This window comes from Ambystoma mexicanum, chromosome 3p (assembly GCF_040938575.1).
Source record: "Ambystoma mexicanum isolate Mex_15411 chromosome 3p, UKY_AmexF1_1, whole genome shotgun sequence".
Taxonomy (NCBI): Eukaryota; Metazoa; Chordata; class Amphibia; order Caudata; family Ambystomatidae; genus Ambystoma; species Ambystoma mexicanum.
This window is the reverse complement of record NC_090925.1, coordinates 335,064,475-335,089,166: the sequence shown is the minus strand read 5'-3', so window position 1 is coordinate 335,089,166 and position 24,692 is coordinate 335,064,475.

Genomic DNA, 24,692 nt, shown 5'->3' with positions numbered 1-24,692 from the left:
AGTCACGTTGAAAACACATTTTTCCAACTTAGCGAAAAGTTTGTGTTGACGCAACCTCTCGAGGACCATTTTCACGTGTTTCCGATGTTCAGATTCCGATGAAGAATAAACGAGGATGTCGTCAGTGTAAACAACAACACACACATCTATGAGCTCTCTGAGGACATCGTTCATAAAATATTGAAAGGCGGCCGGGGCATTGCAAAGTCCGAAGGGCATGACCTGATATTCAAATAGCCCATACTTGGTACGGAAGGCCGTCTTCCATTCATCGCCCTCTTTTACTCGTACCAAGTGGTAGGCTCCTCTAAGATCCAGCTTTGTATATATGCATGCTTTTCTGACTTGGTCCAGGAGTTCAGGGATCAAAGGTAACGGATATCTATTCTTAACGGTGATCTGGTTCAGGGCGCGATAATCTATACAAGTTCTAAGGTCCCCTTCCTTTTTTGGAACGAAGAACAAAGCTGAAGAAGCAGGGGACTTGGAAGGACGAATAAACCCATTCGCTAGGTATTGATCCAGGTATTGTCGGAGGTGAAGGTTCTCAGGCTCGGTGAGGGCATAAATTCTACTACAAGGAGGAGTAGATCCAGGTATCAGGTCTATCTGGCAGTCATAAGACCTATGAGGAGGTAGAGAGTTAGCCTGATCCTTCCGGAAAACATCTTGGAATTCTAGGTATTCGGGAGGTAGCTGGGGAGTCTCCGAAGAAATTGCTGCCAGTGAAACACCAGGTGGAGGGTGACAAGTAGAGACACATTCTGGAAACTGAACCGTTCTTGCTCGCCAATCGATCTGAGGATTGTGTTTCTCTAACCAAGGTATTCCTAGAATAATCTGGAACTGAGGGGCCTTGATCACATCGAACACGATCTTCTCATGGTGTCCATCTTGACTTACTAACGTCACTTCTTGAGTGGTATGCGTTACTGGTCCGGAGGCTATCTCCGTACCATCCACCGTAGTAATGACGTCCTTTACAGCCTTGGGACAAAGAGTTAGATTCATCCTCAAAACCATTTCATGATCCACATAATTGCCGATGGCACCGCTGTCGACGTAAGCTTCGATCGCATGTAATCGATCCGGATGATCAGGGCTAATGAGGACCATAGGTATCACGAAATGCGAGGTCACGGAACTGGTTTTAACGCTCGGCAAGAGGACCTCTATTCTTGTTGGGCGAGGTCGTTTCCCTGCTCAGAGTTTGTGACCTTGGTAACTGCAGCTCCTACTGCCTTCTTGGCTGGTTTCACCGGACAGTCTCGAAGAAAGTGCCCTGAGTTTCCGCAATAGAGGCATAATTGTAACTGCTTTCTCCTTTCCCGCTCCTTTTGTGTTAGTGGTCCTTTCAGGCCCCCTATTTGCATGGGTTCCCCGGAGTCTACTCCTTTGGAAGGAGTTGGTGGTTTGGAAAATACTCGAGCATCAAACTTGGAACGATCGGCCTTCGTGTTCTGCAGTCTGTGATCTATTTGAACGACTAAGTCTATATAGTCCGAACAGTCTTGCGGGGGATTCACTACTTGGGCTAACACATCTTTGAGCTCTCCACGTAGACCTCTATAAAACAGCGTAATCCTTTTGTCCTCAGGCCATTGAGTTTCCACTATCAGTCTGTTGAAAGACGCAATATAAGCCAAAAGGTCTTGATTACCTTGTCGCAACGAAAGAAGCTCATTGTCCAAGGCCTGCCCCTGTGAATGTCTTGCGAACAGTTTTTCCATACTGAGCTGAAAAGCTTGAAAATCATGGAGAACCGGATCATCTTGATTAACTAGAGGGATCGACCAGTCTGCCGCATTGCCACTAAGGTACGAAAGCACGAAAGCTACTTTAGCTTGATCAGTTGGAGATGCTGCTGGCCGGCATAAGAAATGTAACCGCCACTGATTAATAAATACTGCAAACCTCTTTGGGTCACCAGAAAATCGTTTGGGCGGAGCTAGAGGTACATTCCCAGGTAGGTTGATCTGCACTGGATTCATAGAGGATGTTGAAGGAAGATTTGCCCCTGATGCGGGTAATGGGGTCTGTCCGGCTTGTGACTGTAGCAATTGTCTAGCGAGATCGTCTGTTCGCTCCTTGGAAATAATCAGTTCCCTTCTTAGAGCGTTCGTTTCCTGACGGGCTGCATGCACTTCTGCTCTTAGTTCCCCAAGTAACTGGGCTAGCTGGTCGGTATCCGAGGTTTCCATAGCGCCTGGGCGGGAGTTTTGCGGTAGGCTTTGCGTTCTGTAACGCTCACCTGATTCCCGCAGAGGCGCCGGTCTTGACTGGGCGAATACCGTATCTTCAAAGGTGATGTGTAACACACGGTTGGCTCTTTGGGCTGGACCTCTGTGCACTGTATGTCTGACTCGAAGAGTAAGATGTCTTAGGTAAGTGAACGCCGAGCTCTCCATCTGCCTCGGGGCAGGGTGCAGTAACCAGTTTCTTCACTGGATAAGGGTGCAGGCCTCTTGACCTCAGAGGACTGCTGTCCGTCGTTTACTGCACGAACGGTAAGTTCCGAGTATTTCAAATGTCTTTAAAAGTCTTTTGTAATGATGTCTCTTGTTTTGCAGGGTTCCAGCGATGGCGGATGACGGGCTGAAGTGAGTTGAGGATGGAACCCGTGTGAGGAATAGAAGCGCCTGGAAGCACGTAAGTAAGCGCTTGTTGCTTGCTTCACGATGCGCACTAACTGTCCTTTTATCTTGCAGGTACAAATTCGGAGCTGCTGAAGGGTGCCGGAATACCCACTGGGTTCGGCGTGGGAAGGAGTAATGGCACGTGAGTAATAAAGTTACCCAATGTCTTTAAACGCACCTTCTTTTGTCTTTCAGATGCGGGATTCAGCGCCGAAGGCCTCCGGAACGTGCGAAGAGTTGGTAAATTTTTGTCTTTCAGATGCCGGAATGCAGTGCGAAGACCTCCGGAGCACGCGAAGAGTAGGTAAGCCTTTGCCTTTCAGATGCCGGAATGCAACGCGAGGCGTTGGTGACAGCCGATGGACCAGGTAAGAGATGCGCTGTCACTGAAGACCGTAGTGCTAACCTGTTCTTTCTTGTCTTTATAGGTGTTGCTGAAGACTGGATTCAGGATGGTAAGCCTTTTTCCCTTAGGCCCAGGATCAGATGCAGAAGACACGATGAGCGTTCTGCTGCAGAGGATGCAGAATAACGCAAAGCAAGATTCATCCATCGGGTGTGGTTTAAATAGCCTCCTGTAGTGCTTAGGTGTCTCCTTCCACAGCCTCGCCTAGGTAAGAAAAGAGTTCCTGCTTTCCAGAAGAGTTCCAGTGTTCTGAACCTAGGGAGTGGCTCCTGCCCCACCCAACAGGAAAAGTAGTCCCAAACAGAAGAGGATCAGAGGCTCAACTGGCAGGTAAGTAAGCAGCATGGTCTGCTGCAGGTAAGTCCACCCAAGCATTATGAGCCCGGCGCTTCCAGCGCTGGGACTGGGCATATTTATGAGCCTGGTGCCACTGGCGCCAGGACAGGGTCCAAAAGGTCCCAATTGGGACTGGTTGGCACTCGGAACCTGAGTTATGGGTCTGCTTCCAAGGGAGTTGGGTGAGTCCTGACCTTTTGGAAGCAGAGATCATGACAGCCGGCATGAGTGATGTTTGGATAGCCAGCATACATACATTGGTACGATTGCACATCCACACAATTGTGGGTAATCGGCATTAGTGTAGGGAACGACACGTCATTCCATACATGGGTGGTAAATGCAGGCATATGTCGGTGTCACTCATGTTGGCCAGGCACTGTGCTGTCTAACATGCACACTGTTTACATCAAGGTCCCTGTGTGCCTCATGGAATTTGCAGCTTTGTATGATATGTGTCATGTACATTACGGCCTTGCACCAGGCACTGGCTTGGGTCTCACTTGCTTCGGCATAATTTACAGGGGGTGTGTGTGTGGCCGACCATGGCGTCACTCTTTGGCCAGACGTTAGCAGTGACTTTCATCACATTTGGCTTTTCAGTTTTTACTTTGGACACTCACTCCATTTCTCCGACCCCTTCTATGGATTCGGCCCCTATCATGCTTGCACATGTCTCCTCCCAAGGTGTGAGCTTGATTGGAGAACCTGGTCCACCTCCGGTCTCCAAGGCCCGGGCACGGTTTTCAGAAAGGATGTTCCGCACCCTCAGCCGCAGGTCATCCCACCTTTTGCAGCAATCCTTTTCGGTGCGGGGGGTGTTGCCCACTGCGCTCACCTTCTGGCATACTAGTGCCCAGATTTCTTTCTTTCGCAGCACAGCCTCCCTCCTCGTGTTGCTGCTAAACACAGTCCCAGCATGCTCGTGTAAGGTGTCCACGAGCATTTGTAGCTCATCTTGGCTGAACCGCTCCTTTCGGAGGTGGGCAGATCCCTTTTTTGGTGCTTTGGGCATTCCTGGGTGCTTGTAGGAACTTTCCGGTTGATCACCAGTGTGCCAGGGCTCCTGTGTGGTGAGGATGGCAATGCATTGTGTTTTTTAAAGATGGCCGCCGTGCTCCTTCCCGTTCCTGTGCGATGACGCTATTTCCAGTTCCGCAATTTAACGGTGACCGTAAATAGCGGTGACCGCCAATTATGGTGACCGCTATTTACGGTGACCGCTAATGCCACGTTGGACTATGGCGGTAGTGTTGTCTACGGTGCAATTCATGCCGGTAGGGGTTTTTTCGGGCACTTATGCGGCATGGCGCTAGGTCCCTTACCGGCATGGCGCAAAGCTCGTGCCTGCGAACTCGTAATAGTCCGCTTTTTGCGGGCTGCTGCCAGCTTGGACACGCTATTTGCACCATGCCGGTAAGGGATGGTACTTACCTCCAAACTCGGAATGAGGGTCATTATTTGGTATTCCTATTCTTTCTTATTTAGGGTCAGTGCTGAAAGTGTTAGACTTGTGGCACTCCTGTTCTTATTTTTTTTCTTTTTTAAGGGACCTGAACAAGAAAGCCAGCCACTCCAGAGGAAAAGAGGCACATAGTGCTGGCCACAGCCCAGGAGCTTGCATTACAAAAACAAAAACAAAAAATGTTTTTCTTTTTCTTTTTTTTTAGACATCGCAAGGGAGACCTAAATGACATCCCTGTAGAAGGGCACAGACCACTAATCTCCCTAACTCACCCTACTAAAAACATTCTGATATCCTGCATGCTCACCCTCAAACACCAAACAAAACACACACATACCTCTAACGCAGCAGAAATCTAAAACCACCACACAATGTAGAAACTAACACCTAACTAAACACAACAAGCCACTGAAAACAAAACTACACACAACTCATCCTACAACAAACACGACCTAACCCTTACCAACTATAGCAAACCCAGCACACAGTGACCGTTTTTTTCCGAACTGAATCCAACAGCAGCACATCAACGCTCTCTAGCGCTTTCCCTCTCTAACCCACTAACTAAGCCCTCCCACCCTTCCTTCCTTTTCAGATCCGCCAGAGCGCCGGAGACCAGGAAAATGGCAGCGGTGTGTGGTATAAATCACAATAACATAACACAACATGCTTGCACAGACTACGGTCTCTCCCGAAGGGCCTTCATCCACCACAGCGCTTCAAAGCCAAAACAATGGCAGTAGGCACCATACAAATATCAAATAACATAACATATATTTGAAAATACAGATGACTACTTAATTCTCCAAGATTCCTCCTTCTTTCTTATAATAAGTTTGGTTTTAGGAATAGGCGCAGATATGTATTTTCTCTGATTCCTTAAATCAGAAACTAACCTTTGTGCTGGGTCTACCTAGCATGCCCTCTCACTGTCCCTGCACAAAGAGGTCCGGCCATGAGCTATAACACACAGAGCATTTCCTAGTAAAACAGGCAGCCCACTGCACTTCTGTCACTGGATATACATATTTCAGTAAGACTCTTATTCTGTAAATATATAGAAACAGAGCTCTTACGTCCAGTACCATATGCCCTATTTAATTTAGTCCATGAAATTTTGCATTTTTATATATTTATAGTTTTGTACATTATAAAGTCAGGCCTAAAAGGCCATAATGTACAATCCTGCAAAAACGGTGAACGTGTTTTTTTCATGTCAACTGATCAGTCAGCATAGACTAATCTGCACAGCCAGGTGTACAACAGAGGTTTATGTTCTGAAAATATTGACTTCAGAGTAGGCATATATTAAGGGTCTTTGAGATGCTAATTGGCTGATCAAGTGAGCTATGACTTGATGGAGAAATGGGCTATTTCCACTTTACCAGCACTTGTAATCCTGTGGTAACCCCACAGGACCAAGTGGGGATAGTGGTAATCGAGGTTGGCAGTAATTCAGCAAATTACCACCAAAATACCGACAAACTTGTGATCAGGCCCAAAGACTGGGGGGAGGCGTAGTGAGAGACTCTTTTCCGCGAATGGGCACCACTCAGAATAGTATTTGCCAACACAGCGGCTTTGCTCCAGACCACGAGCCCCAGATCATTATTGGTGAGGCTCAAGTCTTATGGGCCCATATACCTGGCAGCTATGATATGGTCCACTCGTGCATAAACACTGTAAGCGGCCCCTCCTGAGTGACAGGAGACTGCTAGGTGAAGCAGGGGCAGGCCAGCTGGGTCCACCGCGTGCGGCAGCACTGAGCTGGGGCAGCACAAGCAGGTCACCAAACAGTAACTTTATACTTATGTATGGATATAAGGATGTGTAAGTGCATGCATGTGAGGGGTTGTCTCTGTCTGTGAGGGCACACGTGTGAAGGTGTGTGTGTGTGTGTGTGGGTGTAAGTGAGAGGGAACGAGTGCAGCAGCTGTATCTATGTGTTTGCTGGTGTGCATGTGTAATGGGTGTGCGGCAGTGAAGAGGGCTGATGTGTGCAGGGAGGCGTGAAGGGGGCTGGGAGTAGAACGAGAGTGTGACATGGAACATGGGAGTCATGCACAGTATTGTGTGGCTTTAGTACATTGTAGGCAAAACCAACATGAATGTTGTCTTAGGGTTAAAGACTGACATATGTTGGTGCAGCCAGCATGAATATGTTTGTTTTGCTCTGGCATCAGTGCATTATTAACAAAGCCAACATAAGCATGTTCTTCATTAGGTGGGAATTATTGCATGTATTGGTACATACAACTGGGACGTGTTTACTCACACTGGCATTGCTGGATTATGGGCAACAACAACATAACTGGGTGCATCATTAGGTGTGGATGCTGGCATAATATTGGTGCAGCCACTGCCAGCATGGATATGTTTACTCACACTGGGATTGCAGCATTATGGGCAAAGCCAAAACATCTCTGCCAGGTGGGAATACCGGCCTATGTTAGCGCAGCCTGCGTGGATATGTTGTTTTTATGAAACTGGTATTACTGGCATCACGGTAAAGACAGCATGATTGTGTCATTGCGTGAGGATACTGACATATATTGCCACAGCCAGCATGAACATTCCTTATTACATTGGAATTTATTGTGGGCAAAGGCATTAAGAACATGTGTTGCAAAATGGCCCTGTGCATTCTTGCTGACCTGGCATATATATCAGATGTGGTCATGCTTTACCCTGCAAAACAGATTTGAACTTGTATGGAGTTTAAACCAATTTTTCACAAAAGTGTGCTGTAAAATGGAACTATTTAACCTGTTGTTTTCACACATTTCCTCAGGGGAGAATCCACGTGGCCCTTTCATTTACCCCCCACCAATGAAAAAATTCACTAATTCCCACGGAAAGCCAGAGAGCAAACCTAATTATAATTTGTGGTGTAGTTTCAGAATATATGCTTAAAATACTCCATGTTGATGAGTTCCATGATGGCCGCCGGCGCAGGGAGACGTGTGTGAGTCTCGCTCCTGCCGGGCCTTACTACAGCACCACACTTAGCTTCGACCCTGAGGGTACCAGCCCTGATTACTCGCCGGCATTCACGTCCGGAGGCTTAGGACATAGGGCCTCATTACACAGACGGCGGTGGACCAAGGTGCTATTAGCACCTTGGTCCATGCCGGTAAAATACCTGCACCGCCTTGGTGCAAAGGGGAATTACCGCCCTATTCCAAGGTTGGTGGGGCGGTAATTCCCCCTTCCCCCATTGCCCTTCCCCATTCACATTTTTGCCCCATAGGGCATAATGCATACATGCCAACCCTCCCAATTTAGGCGGGAGACTCCCGATTTTTAGTGAAAAAGACTGCAATTTTTCACGTTCTCCCGCCTAAAATAATTATTTCCCCAATGCATTCCTATGTGGAAATTGTTGTCTCCTGATTTCTCTGTAGAAATCTCCCTACCAGGCGTGTCAGAATGTTGGCATGTATGATAATGGGAATGGGGAAGGTGCTAATTACTGCACCGCAAATTGTGGTACCGTAATTAGCTCCCTGGTCCCTTTGCGGGTTAGTTTTTAACGCCTGCAAAAAGCAGGCATTAAATTCTCCAACCCGCAAAGGGACCTCGTAGTAAGGCGGTATCGGTTTACCGGTACTGGTAAAATACCGGTACCGGTAAACTCTTATTGCCTACCGTGTAATGAGGCCCATAGTCTGGAAGAGACTTCGCCCCAGACGTGCATAAGAAGGTGACACAGCGAGAGCGGAACACCCCTCCCCCACCGGAGCAGCAACATCTCCCTCGCGGCCTAGATGAAGAGGGAGGCCGTGTAGGGACAGCAACAGCAGCTAACACGGCCGGATTAAGAAGCAGCAGGCTCCTCGGTGGGACAGTGGGAAACGGCAGCGAGGCGGCCTGTCACGGGGCTTAAACCGCAGCATGAACACGCCGTTAGAACACCCCCTCCCCCAATAGGAGAAACGGGACCAGCGCGGAGGAGGTCAAAGGCGGAGGCAGCGGGGAGTCCGAGGCGGGGACTCCTGCGCCGCGGAGACCCCCAACGAACAGAGGACGGAGGACAGCTCGTGAGGGCGAAAGAACACGGCCCCAGCTCCGACATCGCAGACAGTGCCAGGAACTCGGCAGAGAGGCAGCGCTGGAAGACGGCCACACGCATCGGCCCCGAGGTAAGGGGACACTAGAGGGGGAGACCTGCAAATCGGACCTACAGGTGAGAGGCTCCCCTCGCCCCCTCCACCACCTGTAAACTGGTCATTGGACAAGAGGAGTCACATACAGGGGGGAGACACCCTTGCACCCCGCTGCGAGTATAAATAAGACTTGGCAGTCCCAGTGTCAACGGGGGGAAGTACCCCTCCACACCCCGCACACAGGAATATCAGCAGAGCAGGGGTGGTGAAGACCGGAGGGGAAGGAACGGTCTAACGGTGCCACAAGACACAAGCTTAGCAGAGAGTCACCCATTCCGGGGGCCTCAATTAAGCGGGGAGAATTGGAGCCCACCACAGGACCAAGGACACAACACCAGAATCTGCAGACAGCCAAGTGGGCCTAAGTAAATAAAACAGGGGGTGGTCAGCAGAGGCACCATCAACAGGAGTGCTACTCGCGTGTTTTCCAAAGGAGTGGAAGAAACTAGGCAAACCGCAGCACAGCCACAAAAAGGGGGCTATGTCCAAGGCGAAAGGGAAAGGGGGGGGTCCCAACCGAACCCACAACCTGCCAAACAAGACTCTAGCATACTACAAATGTGGGCGTCAGATACCCCGGTGACTACCAGGGTTAGGTCGCAGGAAGATCCAACAACAGACTCCATCCATGCCACCACTAGCAGCCAACCCCCATCAAAGGATGATATGCACGCCTGGTTCATGGAGCTGCAAGACAAATTCATGTCGACAGTGCAGGATCAATTCTCTACAATAAGGAATGACATGAAGCAGGCAGTCCAAGACATTAAACATGATATAGCCAATCTGGAGGAAAGGACTGACACCCTAGAAAAAATAGTGCAAAATCTGGAAGACGAGGCACTACAAAATAGCGAAACTCAAGAGCACTTAGTGAGACTAACCCATAACCTGGAAATCCAGTGTGAAGATCTTGAAAACAGGTCCCGCAGATCGAACATTCGCATTAAAAATATGCCAGAAACAGTCCTAGACAAGGACCTAAAGAAAGTGGTCCAGGAAGTGTTCAGGGATATCATTGAAGCACAGAAAGCCGAAAACATAGGCATAGACCGTATCGACAGAGTGGGCCCAAAACGCACTGGCGCACCAGGGGAAAGACCCAGAGATGTGCTGGCAGCTCTCTCCTTGTACCCGCAGAAAGAACTTATCTTAAGGAGAGCGAGGCAGTTGGATCAAATAAGGATGAACGGAGTGGACATTCAGCTTTACCAAGGTCTGGCAGCAGTAACACTCCTAAAGAGGAGAGAAATGGCCCCGCTGATCAGGGAATTGGTCACGAAAGAGATAAAGTACAAATGGACCTTCCCATTCGGCCGGATGTTCGAGTGGGAAGGAAAGTAAAGGAGAGTGACCACCTGGAAAGAAGGGCTGCAACTCATGGACATTCCAACAGAGGAGGTAACAATCGGGGGCAACAAGGCAAAGAGGGATCAGCAAAAGAGGACGAGAGGGTGGGAAGTGGCTCGGCAAAAAAAGAAACAAAGTGGGAGGGGGAATTTCAAGCCGGCATCAGCAGAATAGAGGAATCTATATGGCAGGACACGGAATGGCCCTAACTCCCATCCATGGTACCAGGAGCGGTCCCCAACGAAGGGTAGCGAAATCAATAACTTCCACCGGCCTGGCCGAGGATCAGGAACGGACACACACTAAGGTCTGAGGAAGATGCAGGGTTTAGGATTCCCCGCAAAATCGAGTCCACAGAGGGCAGGGAGCGATAGGCGGAACGCCATAGCTACCATAGGTACCCGGGCCCTCCTCAGGATCATAGTTGGTTTATGGTTATTGGTTGGGGGACGGCTGGGGAGTTTGGGGGGTGGGATGAGGGGACAATTCCGGAAGAGAGTTGGGACCACAGCACTCTGGCAAAAAAGACATGGGGAGGATCAGAATTTTAACCTTAAATGTAAGGGGCCTGAACTCCCCAGTGAAAAGAAAAAAAATAGAGAATATGCCCAGGAGGGAGAACGCAGAAGTGCTCCTGCTCCAGGAAATACACATTAGAGCCCGGGATAAGGGGAAAGTACGCCTAAGAGGGTACGATGTACTGGCACAATCAAATGATGCACGGAAGAGAGCACGGGTAATGATAGCAATAAAGGGGGGAATGGATGCAATACTGGTAGACAAGCAGACAGACAAGGAAGGGAGACTAGCATTCGCCAATGTCAAGTTACACAACACCAAGCTAGCTCTGGCATCAATCTATGTGCCAAACACGAGCCAAGATGGCTTCCTGCAGGATACAATAGGGAGATTGGAGGGGTTCACGAAAGGAGAGATAATAATGGGGGGTGATTCTAACATAGCATGGCACCCTCAGACAGACAGGAGTGCGGGGGGACCCCACAACCAGGGCACCCCATCCGACCATCTCAAAAAGAAGATGGATAGTTTGTCATTATGCAACGCATGGAGGGAGCTTAAAGGTCAAATCAAAGGATACACATACTACTCGCACGTTCACAATACGATGTCGAGAATAGATTATTTCTGGGTATCGGTGGGGATTCTGGGTAAGGTTCACGGAATGGAATTAGGCCCCATCGCACTGTCGGACCACGCACCGATATGGCTAGATCTATCGACCCCAGGGAAAGAGGTAGGCCTTTGGCGTTGGAAGCTGCCGCAGGAACTGCTATCAGACCCGGTGATGGGAGAGGCTATAAGAGATAAAATATCAGAGTTCTTTGAGCCCAATGACACAGGTGACATCCCACTGGGAACTGTATGCGAGGCATTTAAGGCAGTAACCAGGGGACACATGATAGCTCTGAAAGCCACTAGGGACACACAAAGGCACGGATGGGAATGAGAACTGGAAAAGAAACTAACAGAGATTCGAGATGAGCTAATGATCCACCCCACCAGAAACTTAAATAAGGCATAAAGACATACGCAGGGCCAACTGGAACTCCTCCGTAACAAAAAAGCAGAGAAATCCCTCCTTTACCTCAAGCAAAGATTCCACATCAAAGCCAACAAGGCAGATCGATATCTAGCAAGACAACTCTCCACAAAGCAAAAATCCATGACCATTCGAAACATCAAAAACGCACATGGAGCGGCACTGACGCACACTAAAGATATAGGGGAAACATTTAAGGTATTCTATCAAAAATTGTACGCAACAGAGCACCCTGATGAGGAAGACCAAAATAGATTACTGCAGTCGCTCCCCATCCCCAAAATACCAGAAGATGCCAAACTAACACTAGATTCCCAGATAACAGAAAACGAAGTAAAGAAGGCAATAGATGATCTTCCATACAACAAAGCACCTGGCCCGGATGGCTTCACGGCCCCCTTTTATAAAAAATATGAGGACATCCTAACCTCAATCCTTACAAGACTGTTAAACTCCTTCAAAGACAATGGGAACGTAACCCCGTCCATGAACGAAGCAAAGGTACTGGTGTTCCATAAACCGGGAAAGGATCCCTCCCTCCCCGGCTCTTACCGACCCATTGCATTAATCAATCTGGACTCTAAAGTGTATACGAGAATTCTGGCGGCTAGGAAATCCCCGCTACTACCCTCACTAATAAACCCGGATCAATCAGGCTTTATTCTGGGAAGGCAAACACACGACAACCTTAGAAGGCTAATACATCTAATAGAAAAAATAAACATTACTAACACCCCAGCAATACTACTATCACTAGATGCCGAAAAGGCTTTCGACCAGGTGGAATGGTCCACACTCTTTAAAACCCTGGAACAAATGGGATTCGGGAATCAATGCATAAACATAGTCAAAGCCAACTATACCTCCCCATTGATAAGAATAGCGGTCAATGGGGAAGTCACAGATAGGGTAAGGATCACTAGGGGAACAAAACAGGGTTGCCCACTTTCCCCCCTCCCATGTGCTATCTTTCTGGAGCCGCTATTGATCAAAATAAGGGAATCTACCCAAATAAAGGGGATTGAGATGGCAGGCAGACAACATAAGGTATTAGCCTACGCAGACGATATGCTATTAGCACTCGTGGACCCAGCAAATTCATTGTCAGTTACCTTACAAACATTAGAGGCGTTTGGGGACATCTCGGGCCTGAAAATAAATAAGAAAAAATCTGAAATTCTACATTTAGCGGGGAACAGAGAAACTCTGGAAAGGGAGGTGGGTTCATCATGCCTAAAATTAGCGTAAGAGGGTATAAAATATTTGGATATAACACTCATGCACAGGGTGGATGCACTATACAAATGGAAATACCCCCCTTTACTTGCCAAAGTGAAAAAAGATCTGGAACGATGGTGCCCGCTAAACATATCTTGGTGGGGGAGAATCCAATCAGTGAAAATGAACACCCTCCCCAAACTGCTATACTACTTTCACGCCCTCCCGATAACAATCCCTAACTCCTTCTTTAAGGAGCTGGTAAAGATAGTTTCATCATTTATTTGGAACAAGAAACCCCCAAGGGTTGCAAGAACAGTCCTAACGACCCATGTCAGAGAGGGGGAACTAGCACTCCCACATTTCAAAAACTACTATTATGCGGCGCAACTATGGGTTCTCAAAGAATGGCTGGGGGACGACCAACGAACGATCTGGGTGACCCAGGACAGGTTGGTCGCAAGAACCCCACGGGAAGACCTCCTATGGAAACTCAAGCAACACAGACACCCAAACCTGCGAATCAGCGAGATCATGAAAGCCACACTGAATGCCTGGGACGAATAAACGCGGAAGGGAAACATGACCATGGCAACTGCCCCATTCACACCTATATGCAGGAACCCTGAATTCCCACCGGGACTAGAGCAAGGGGCCTTCGAAAAATGGGAAGAAGCAGGGTGCAGGAAAATTGAGAAATGTTCCAGGACATTGAAGTAAGAATGTTTGCAGAATGCAGATCCATGTGGAACCTCACGAGGGCGGACAGGTACAAATATGAGCAACTCAGACACTGGTTAACAACGCCAGACATAGCGCAGGCGCGACCAGGGAGCTGTCCGCATTTGAAAAATACCTCCTTACCAACTCAGGGGACGGGAAGCTAGTCTCCACACTCTACAACTTCATCAATACACAGGAGGAGGAAATAAAATGGGCCTACATGAAAAAATGGGAAAAAACTCTGGGGGAAGAGATCACGAACCAACAGTGACAGGTGCTATGGGCAGGCATCCCTAAATTAACACGAGCAGCCCAGACCAGGGAAATGTGGATAAAAATAGTCACCCAATGGCATTACACACCAGAGAGGCTCAACAACATGTACCCGACAACGTCAGACCACTGCTGGAGATGCTGCACAGAAACCGGCAGGTGGAGGCACATATGGTGGGACTGCCAAGGGGTCAAAGGCTTCTGGACAGAACTGATATCGGAAATGAAAAAGATGTTCCCTGAGGCAGAACAATTGGGGGAGAAAGTCTGGCTTTGTGGACTGAAAGAGCATCAAACCAAGAAATACACTAAAGCGCAATGGAGAAGTTTCATGGGCTTGGTCATAGCGGCTTGGGCTACAATCGCACAGAACTGGAAAAGGTAGGACCCACCACTAATTTACACATGGCTACAAAAAGTCTGGTCACAAATGACCATGGAAAGGATCACACATAATCTACAGGGATCAAAGGACTCCTTCATGAAGGAATGGGGGGGGGGTTATAGAATACCTACAATCGGACTACATGGAACAATGGTGCCCGCACAACATCAGAATAACGGACATATTCACCTCTTGGTCAGTCCCGAGAACAACTGAAACAAAGAGAACTCTTCCGGAGGGGGGAGGGCAGGGGAGTGGGGATGGGATCTTTTTGGGGGATAATGTTGTTCAATGTAATTTGTTTATAATGTTAAAACAATAAAAACAAGTTTTAAAAAAAACACTCCATGTTAACCTTAAAAAATGAAAATGAGGACACTGTTTGAACTGTTTTAGATATCCCAAATGTAGCTGTTGTGAGATAAAAAGAGACATTGGGCCTCATTACGAGTTTGGAGGTAGTCATGCCGTTCTTAGCGGCATGGCTGCCTCCAAACTGGTGTCCGGGTCAGGGTCCTGAAAAAATAGAATTTCCGGGCCATTCCGACTTTTGCGGGCCCAGTAATTCCCTTTTTTCGGGACCCGGACCCGGTACATCCCCATTCCCATTCGAGCCCCGATAGGGCTCAATGGGAATGGGGAGGATGCTAACAACTGACCCGTGAATGACGTGTCCGTTGTTAGCATCCTGGTCTGCTTACGGGTGGCGGTATGCATGTCTAGCTCAGACGTGCATACCTCCACCCACGAGCAAACTCCTAATGTGGCGGCCCGGAATGAACGGTGCCGGTACGTTACCGGCAGCGTTCATTCCGTGGCTGTCAGCCTCGTATTGAGGCCCATTGTGTAGCTGCTTTGTCTGTGTCGCCTCTCGTTTAGAGCCTGTGATAGGCTAAGAGGTGACACACATGTATTGCCAGACCTGACAGCAACAAAGGGTCAGCACTGATATGGGGCAGGGAGATTGCCGAGGGCAGAAAAACATAGTAAGTGGTAGGTGAAAAGGTTCACCTAAGGGGAGTGATAAAGATTTGGCTCCCAAAGGTTGCAGGTGTGGTCGACAAGTCAACCAGAGGGGGGGGTGAAGAGAGGGTCCCAGGAATGGCCCTAATGACCCTTATGTGACTGTCAACCAGCTGTATCCAGTTGATGGTTTCGAGGAGACAGAGGTCTCTTCAATAGATCAGGTCGACTGACAATAAAGCCAGGTATCGATGATGTCATTAGAGACATTACGACATAGCCGTGTTAGCCATGAAGCAAATATGGATCCATGCATGGAGCTACACAAACATGCACTAGTTTATTGCTTGTACTCATGAAAAACATGCTTATAACTCCTGTAGGTAGAGGAGAGATACATTTACATAATGATAAGAACCTTTCTTTTCTTTTGCCAAAACGAAACCTCAAAATGTATAATATACGGGGACCACGCTTGCATATGCTTTATTGCAACTAACCATAAGAAGCCATGGAGACACATAGGGAACGTATAGGGTGACTGAAGTGAATCAGGTTGGAAGGACAGGCCTCATGCACATGGAAGGGGAGACAGGATCCCTGCAGCATGAGGCGCAGAGCTGGTGTTCACAGCCAAGGATAAGGGTGGGTGCGAAATTCCTGGTTCCTGAGGCAGCAAAAGCCCCCTGCAAGAAGTCAGAATATAATACTCATAATTGCAGAGAAAAGGGCTTCATTTTGCAGTCCACTCACACGTGACCCAGCAGAGCAGAACAATGCTCATTTACTCGTGGTGGGAAGAGAAGCTGTTCCCAATGAGACAGAGTGGAATGATACAAGTGTTGCCCACCAAAACTGCAACCTGCAGGCACTCTCTCAGGCTCAGGTGATCAGACAGTGGTAACAATATGAAACATGCAGTCCCCCAGGTTCATTCCCACCACCTTCAAAGGGAACTCTGAGATCTGTGACCAGACAGGGTCCCAGGCCTGGGGGGACCTGCTCTAGCCAATCCAGAAGCTCCATTTGAAAGGTGGTGTAAAATGTTGCATGGGCTAATGGTCTTCCTGCAACCCTGCAACAGTGTAGTTTGCAACAGTTAGGGGAAGCCTCAGGCAGAGCCAACTGATATGAGAAGCCAATAAAATTACTAACATATAGAATCCCAGCCCAAACTGACCTATGAGGACATCCCATAGGTTTTTGGGGTGGACCCGATATTTGTGACGTCATAAAAACTTGTGACAAAGTCTCGGGAGCTAAAAGAATGCTGGAGAATGGTTTTCCTGCATGATCCCTGTCTGTTTTGGATAATAAAGACAGTATATTTTGCCCCATGGCTGAGTCCTCCATTCTTGCGGTGGGGCGTCTTTGATGGGCCCAGGTTTCTCTGCTAACAATTTAGATGAATGCTGTGAGGTCCCAACCGCAAGCCCTTAACACATGTCAAGGATATCAAAAAGTAGACACATGACAGAAGCTCATCTCAGCAAGATCAGAGAGCAGTTACATGTACTAGGTGCGGGGAGGTGCAACACATGGCAGAAAGATCAGTTATTGACACATCTCATAGAGTGCATGTGATTTCATCGGTTTTATTTCATCGAGGGAGAGTTCATCGATTTCTTTTTTATAGGACATTTTACCACAAACGTATGTGGGGGAGACCCCCGCAGACCTCGATACCCCCAATTTAACCTTTATTATTAACTTGTAACAAAGCAATGATTGCAGTCAGCTTTGCTGGATACGTTTCAAATACAAGCAAAAGAAAAGCAAGGCTGGCCCCCGATATTACAAAATCTCTCTTTTTACTCAGACACCGCCGCCCCCACCAGCAACCTGTCTTTCCCCACTGAGGCACGCCCCTAACAGAAATCACTTCCCTCAGCATTTACAACCACACAAAAAACCCTGCACTTCCTCTAACTTCTGTTAATTCCCTGAACAAAGCGCTTTCCACGCTATGCTCCTAACAGTCACCACCATCAACTCCAAAACATGGATTTTAAATCCCTCGCTCTGCCTTGTATAACACTCAACGTTACCCCTCCTCTCCCTGACCCTGTCAAGATGCGGCTAAATCTCAGTTAGTTTTAACCTCAACCGGCAAAGCATCAAAAACCCTGTATTCATGCACAACTTTTTATCGTCCTTAAAAAAGCATGCAACGCTGATCACAACCTTAAAAATAACCTGCAGTGCGCTCACTGGTATCCCCCTACTCCCCACAGCCCCGGCCCGCACACGTGCCCCGCTCGATCCTCTTCCACCTCTCTCACCCTGCTGTTCCACCTCGTCTGGTCACCTTACCTCGATGCAAGTCCCCGCCCGGCAATCTGGGAAGCACCCAATGGCGGGTTTTTGCCTTTGTTTTCAGAGTGCAAATTAACAAGGGGTTCCTGGGAGTCCCTCTGCCAGAAATTAGTCCTGGTCAGAGTCTTTAGCTCACTATCTTTCACAGAGAAGAAATATCCCAAACATATCAGTCTTTGACCTGCCCTGGGGCAGTCCAGCACTGAAATGCTAGGCAATTCTCCTCTGAACAAGAGTACCAACAGCATCGCAGACAAGTGTTTCGGTCTGGTTGGACCTCATCCGTAGGGAGGAACTGTGCCTCTCTAAGAGTAGTAAGCAAGGTGTCCACGTCTGGATTCCCCTAGTAACTTAGGGTGAGACCCAAAGTTACTTAAATATGCAAATTAACAAGGGGGTCATGGGAGTCTCTCTGCCAGACACTAATCCTGGTTACAAGAGACTTACCCAGAGTCTTTAGCTCACTATCTTTCACAGAGAAGAAATATCTTAAACATATCTGTCTTTGTGCTGCCCTGGGGCAGTTCAGCACTGAAATGCTAGGCAATTCTCCTCTGAACAAGAGTACCAACAGCATCCCCAGACACGTGTTTCGGTCTGGTTGGACCTCATCAGTAGGGAGGAGCTGTGCCTCTCTAAGAGTAGTGCAAATTGACAAGAGGGGTCCTGGGAGTCTCTCTGCCAGACATTAGTCCTGGTTACGAGAGACTTACCCAGAGTCTTTAGCTCACTATCTTTCACAGAGAAGAAATATTCCAAACATATCAGTCTTTGTCCTGCCCTGGGGCAGTCCAGCACCTAAATGCTAGTCAATTCACCTCTGAACAAGAGTACCAACAGCATCCCCAGACACGTGGTTCGGACTGGTTGGACCTCATCAGTAGGAAGGAGCTGTGCCTCTCTAAGAATAGTGAGCAAGGGGTCCACGTCTGGATTCCCCTAGTAATTTAGGGTGAGACCCAAAGTTACTTAAATATGCAAATTGACAATGGGGGTCCTGGGAGTCTCTCTGCCAGACATTACCCAGAGTCTTTAACTTACTATCTTTCACAGAGAAGAAATATCCCAAACATATCAGTCTTTGTCCTGCCCTGGGGCAGTCCTGTACCGAAATGCTAGTCAATTCTCCTCTGAACACGAGTACCAACAGCATCCCCAGATACGTGTTTCGGTCTGGTTGGACCTCATCAGTAGGGAGGAGCTGTGCCTCTCTAAGAGTAGTGAGCAAGGGGTCCACGTCTGGATTCCCCTAGTAACTCAGGGTGAGACCCAAAGTTACTTAAATATGCAAATTAACAAGGGGGTCCTGGGAGTCCCTCTGCCAGACATTAGTCCTGGTTACAAGAGACTTACCCAGAGTCTTTAGCTCACTATCTTTTACAGAGAAGAAATATCCCAAACATATCAGTCTTTGTCCTGCCCTGGGGCAGGCCAGCACTGAAATGGTAGAGTAGTGCAAATTGACAAGGGGGTCCTGGGAGTCTCTCTGCCAAACATTAGTCCTGGTTACGAGAGACTTACCCAGAGTCTTTAGCTCACTATCTTTCACAGAGAAGAAATATTCCAAACATATCAGTCTTTGTCCTGCCCTGGGGCAGTCCAGCACTGAAATGGTAGGCAATTCTCGAGAGTACTGAAATGGTAGGCAAACAAGAGTACCAACAGCATCCCCAGACACGTGGTTCGGTCTGGTTGGACCTCATCAGTAGGAAGGAGCTGTGCCTCTCTAAGAATAGTGAGCAAGGGGTCCACGTCTGGATTCCCCTAGTAACTTGGGTGAGACCCAAAGTTAGTTAAATATGCAAATTGACAAGGGGGGTCCTGGGAGTGTCTCTGCCAGACATTAGTCCTGGTTAAATGATACTTACCCAGAGTCTTTAGCGTACTATCGTTCACAGAGAAGAAATATCCCAAACATATCAGTCTTTGTCTTGCCATGGGGCAGTCCAGCACCGAAATGCTAGTCAATTCTCCTCTGAACAAGAGTACCAACAGCATCCCCAGATACGTGTTTCGGTCTGGTTTGACCTCATCAGTAGGGAGGAGCTGTGCCTCTCTAAGAGTAGTGAGCAAGGGGTCCAAGTCTGGATTCCCCTAGTAACTCAGGGTGAGACCCAAAGTTACTTACATATGCAAATTAACAAGGGCGTCCTGGGAGTCCCTCTGCGAGACATTAGTCCTGGTTACAAGAGACTTACCCATAGTCTTTAGCTCACTATCTTTCACAGAGAAGAAATATCCCAAACATATCAGTCTTTGTCCTGCCCTGGGGCAGTCCAGCGCTGAAATGCTAGGCAAATCTCCTCTGAACAGGAGTACCAACAGCATCCCCAGACACGTGTTTCGGTCTGTTTGGACCTCATCAGTAGGGAGGAGCTGTGCCTCTCTAAGAGTAGTGCAAATTGACAATGGGGGTCCTGGGAGTCTCTTTGCCAGACATTAGTCCTGGTTACCAGAGACTTACCCAGAGTCTTTAGCTCACTATCTTTCACAGAGAAGAAATATCCCAAACATATATCAGTCTTTGTCCTGCCCTGCGGCAGTCCAGCACCGAAATACTCGGCAATTCTCCACTGAACAAGAGTACCAGCAGCATCCCCAGACACGTGTTTCAGTCTGGTTGGACCTCATCAGTAGGGAGAAGCTGTTCCTCTCTAAGAATAGTGAGCAAGGGGTCCACGTCTGGATTCCCCTAGTAACTTAGGGTGAGACCCAAAGTTACTTAAATATGCAAATTGACAAGGTGGGTTCTGGGAGTCTCTCTGCCAGACATTAGTCCTGGTTACGAGAGACTTACCCAGAGTCTTTAGCTCACTATCTTTCACAGAGAAGAAATATCCCAAACATATCAGTCTTTGTCTTGCCCTGGGGCAGTCCAGCACCGAAATGCTAGTCAATTCTCCTCTGAACAAGAGTACCAACAGCATCCCCAGATACGTGTTTCGGTCTGGTTTGACCTCATCAGTAGGGAGGAGCTGTGCCTCTCTAAGAGTAGTGAGCAAGGGGTCCACGTCTGGATTCCCCTAATAACTCAGGGTGAGACCCAAAGTTACTTACATATGCAAATTAACAAGGGGGTCCTGGGAGTCCCTCTGGCCAGACATTAGTCCTGGTTACAAGAGACTTACCCAGAGTCTTTAGCTCACTATCTTTCACAGAGAAGAAATATCCCAAACATATCAGTCTTTGTCCTGCCCTGGGGTAATCTAGCACTGAAATGCTAGGCAATTCTCCTCTGAACAAGAGTACCAACAGCATGCCCAGACACGTGTTTCGGTCTGGTTGGACCTCATCAGAAGGAAGGAGCTGTGCCTCTCTAAGAGTAGTGAGCAAGGGGTCAACGTCTGGATTCCCCTAGTAACTTAGGGTGAGACCCAAAGTTACTTAAATATGCAAATTGACAAGGGGGGTCCTGGGAGTCTCTCTGCCAGACATTAGTCCTGGTTACGAGAGACTTACCCAGAGTCTTTAGCTCACTATCTTTCACAGAGAAGAAATATCCCAAACATATATCAGTCTTTGTCCTGCCCTGCGGCAGTCCAGCAGCGAAATGCTCGGCAATTCTCCACTGAACAAGAGTACCAACAGCATCCCCAGACACGTGTTTCAGTCTGGTTGGACCTCATCAGTAGGGAGAAGCTGTTCCTCTCTAAGAATAGTGAGCAAGGGGTCCACGTCTGGATTCCCCTAGTAACTTAGGGTGAGACCCAAAGTTACTTAAATATGCAAATTGACAAGGTGGGTCCTGGGAGTCTCTCTGCCAGACATTAGTCCTGGTTACGAGAGACTTACCCAGAGTCTTGAGCTCACTATGTTTCGCAGAGAAGAAATATCCCAAACATATCAGTCTTTGTCCTGCCCTGGGGCAGTCCAGCACTGAAATGCTAGGCAATTCTCCTCTGAACAAGAGTACCAACAGCATTCCCAGATACGTGTTTCGTTCTGGTTGGACCTCATCAGTAGGGAGGAGCTGTGCCTCTCTAATAGTAGTGAGCAATGGGTCCATGTCTAGATTCCCCTAGTAACTTAGGGTGAGACCCAAAGTTACTTAAATATGCAAATTAACAAGGGGGTCCTGGTAGTCCCTCTGCCAGACATTAGTCCTGGTTACAAGAGACTTACCCAGAGTCTTTAACTCACTATCTTTCACAGAGAAGAAATATCCCAAACATATCAGTCTTTGTCCTGCCCTGCGGCAGTCCAGCACCGAAATGCTAGGCAATTCTCCTCTGAACAAGAGTACCAACAGCATCCCCTGACACGTGTTTCGGTCTGGTTGGACCTCATCAGTAGGAAGGAGCTGTGCCTCTCTAAGAATAGTGAGCAAGGGGTCCACGTCTGGATTCCCCTAGTAACTTAGGGTGAGACCCTAATTAACGTGATCTTCCGGAACAATGCAAGTGCACATAACGGCCAGCACCACAGGTGCGCATGGACCATCAGGCAACAAAGCAGCACCCATCAGGCCTCAGAGAAACACATTTTCTTGTTTGTTCCAGGTGCATTTTTAAATATTATCAAAATACAGAGATTGCAGGGCCAGGAGTCAGGGTATCGGGAAATCAAAAAGGAGCAGAGGCTTGGGTGCAAAAGGGTACAATAAATGCTTTCGCAGCAGCAAAGTCAAGGAGAGTGCCCTTAACATAGACAAAAAATGGACACATATATTTAAAAATCAAGACTAATATGTACTGTTTCTGTACTTGGCTTTGTCTGAGGAATTACTGCAATGTTCTTGACTCACAATGTTTCATTTGCATAGCAATGATTAATGGACGTTGGGTAGGAGTTACTCAATGTGCGTGGGGGTGAGGGGTGCATTTTAGTGTTTTTCGCCTTGAGCACCAAATGGACTAGAATGGACTAGAAACTGCCCTATCAGTAGCATGTTTCTTAGCAGAAAATCAGCTGGATTTGCATCGTTAACAGGCTTGTGTACAATCTTGAATTTAGACGAGTCTTGTAATCGCAAAACCCATCTTGCAATCCTTGGTGGCATGCGTACCTTGGGGTTGCCATAAATGGCCTGGTGGTCGTTTTTGATTTTGAATTCTTTCCCATATCGGAAAAGGTGGAAGTGCTCCTAAACCCACACCACTGCCAAACTCTTTTTTTCAGCCTGAAAGTAGGCCTGCGTTATATTAGTAAGGCTTGCGACTCGCATAAGAGGTTAGGCTACTTGTATGTTCTGAGCCAGGGTCTTTTTTCGCAAGGGGCGGCTTCTAGACCGACAGGACTGGTATCCACTGTGTATTGAGATTGGCCTAAAAGTAGGAATGGCAAATGGACGCTGCAATCCATCTACACATGGTGTCAAATGCCTCCTGACAGTCAGCTGCCCATACAGACTCTTCATTCTGTTTGGTGAGGGATCTCAATGGGAAACTGATGGATGCAAAGTCCTGTATATAACAGGTGCACTAGCTCGCTAACACCAGAAATGAGCGAAGTGTCAATACATTGTGTGGTCTGGCTGCAGAATTTACTGCCGAAATATTATCAGTGTCTGGTTGAAGGCCTTTTTCTGAGAAATTTGCTAAAAGAAGTGTCTTTATACTAATTTCCCATTTCACCTTGTTTGATGTGAGTTGGGCGTCTTAGTACCATGCAGAATGTTGCACTGCATCATAAGGCAATATAATTTTGTTCCTGATCTGTGCCAAAAAGTACGTCATCACTTTATCTCAAGCATGTGTTATGCTATTTTGCGTATCTCCCCTTTAAGCATTTCAGCTACCGATGAGATTCAAAGTGTTAACCACTTATAGCCGTACAGCCCTGGTGTGTGGCAAATGGGATATACTGGATTTCTGGTGCTAATTCTCAGATCTAATTTGGAGAAGAGAGTTGCTCCATTGAGCAAATGGATCATGTCTGTGATTTTTGGAGCATGATGTCTTTCTTGCTCTATGGCCATGTTGGGTAGTTGTATGTCGATACATCTACGTATTTGTTGATCAACACTTTTTTGAGGACTGTAACGATTGGGGCACTAATGATCCGGGGCCTGGGCTGCGACATGTTAGATTATGTCTTGTTCTAATCGATGTTTGAGTTCCTTCTCTACTTGAGCTCGACTGTTCAATGATTTACCACTGTAGGCTTGCGCAAAGGGCTTAATAGCGGTACTGTTATGTCATTTTACCTGCTGTGGTTTTAATTTTCCTAATCCGTTAAAAATGTTTGGGAATAATGCGTCTATTTTGTCTCTGACATTCACGTAGCGGGCCACCATCGTGCGATCTAGGCTGTGAATTAGTCCCATATTGACCTCGGTGTCGAAACTCAGTATGCACCCATTTTGTGTGTAGGTGTCGGATTTAGTGACATGCGATGAAATCTTGCCTTGATTTGATATGTATGAGCACATCGCTGAGAATATTGCCAAACATTCAAGTGATGTGTTGGACCCATATGGGTATATGTTACGGGCATATATCTGTTTGTTTCTTAGAGTTTTGGCACGCTTGGCAATTTGTTGTACTCATGTTCTCCGATTACATTCACAGTCGCCCCCGTGTCTATCAGGAATTCTACTGAGTGAGCATTGATGCTGAGAATTGGGCTGTTATCACTTGCTGACTTATTGCCTAAAGCGAATACATAGCCTTTCTTGCGGCCTTCCCCCGATGTCGAGCTGTATGGACTTTCCGATTGTGTCATAGCTGTGACGCATCTCAGCTGTGATCTTTTCTACTCTCTGTGATCAGGTGTGGGGCGACATTGATTTTCGTTCTTCTGGAGAGCTGGATTCTGGACCTCTCCCTTCTCGTGGATGAGCTGTCTCGTGCGGATTCTATCGCGTTGCATTGAATGTCTCCTGGAAGGGCTTCAGGGCCTAGCGGACCACCTTGAACTGATTTCCTTGGCTGCATCCAGTGCCTGTTTGGCCTG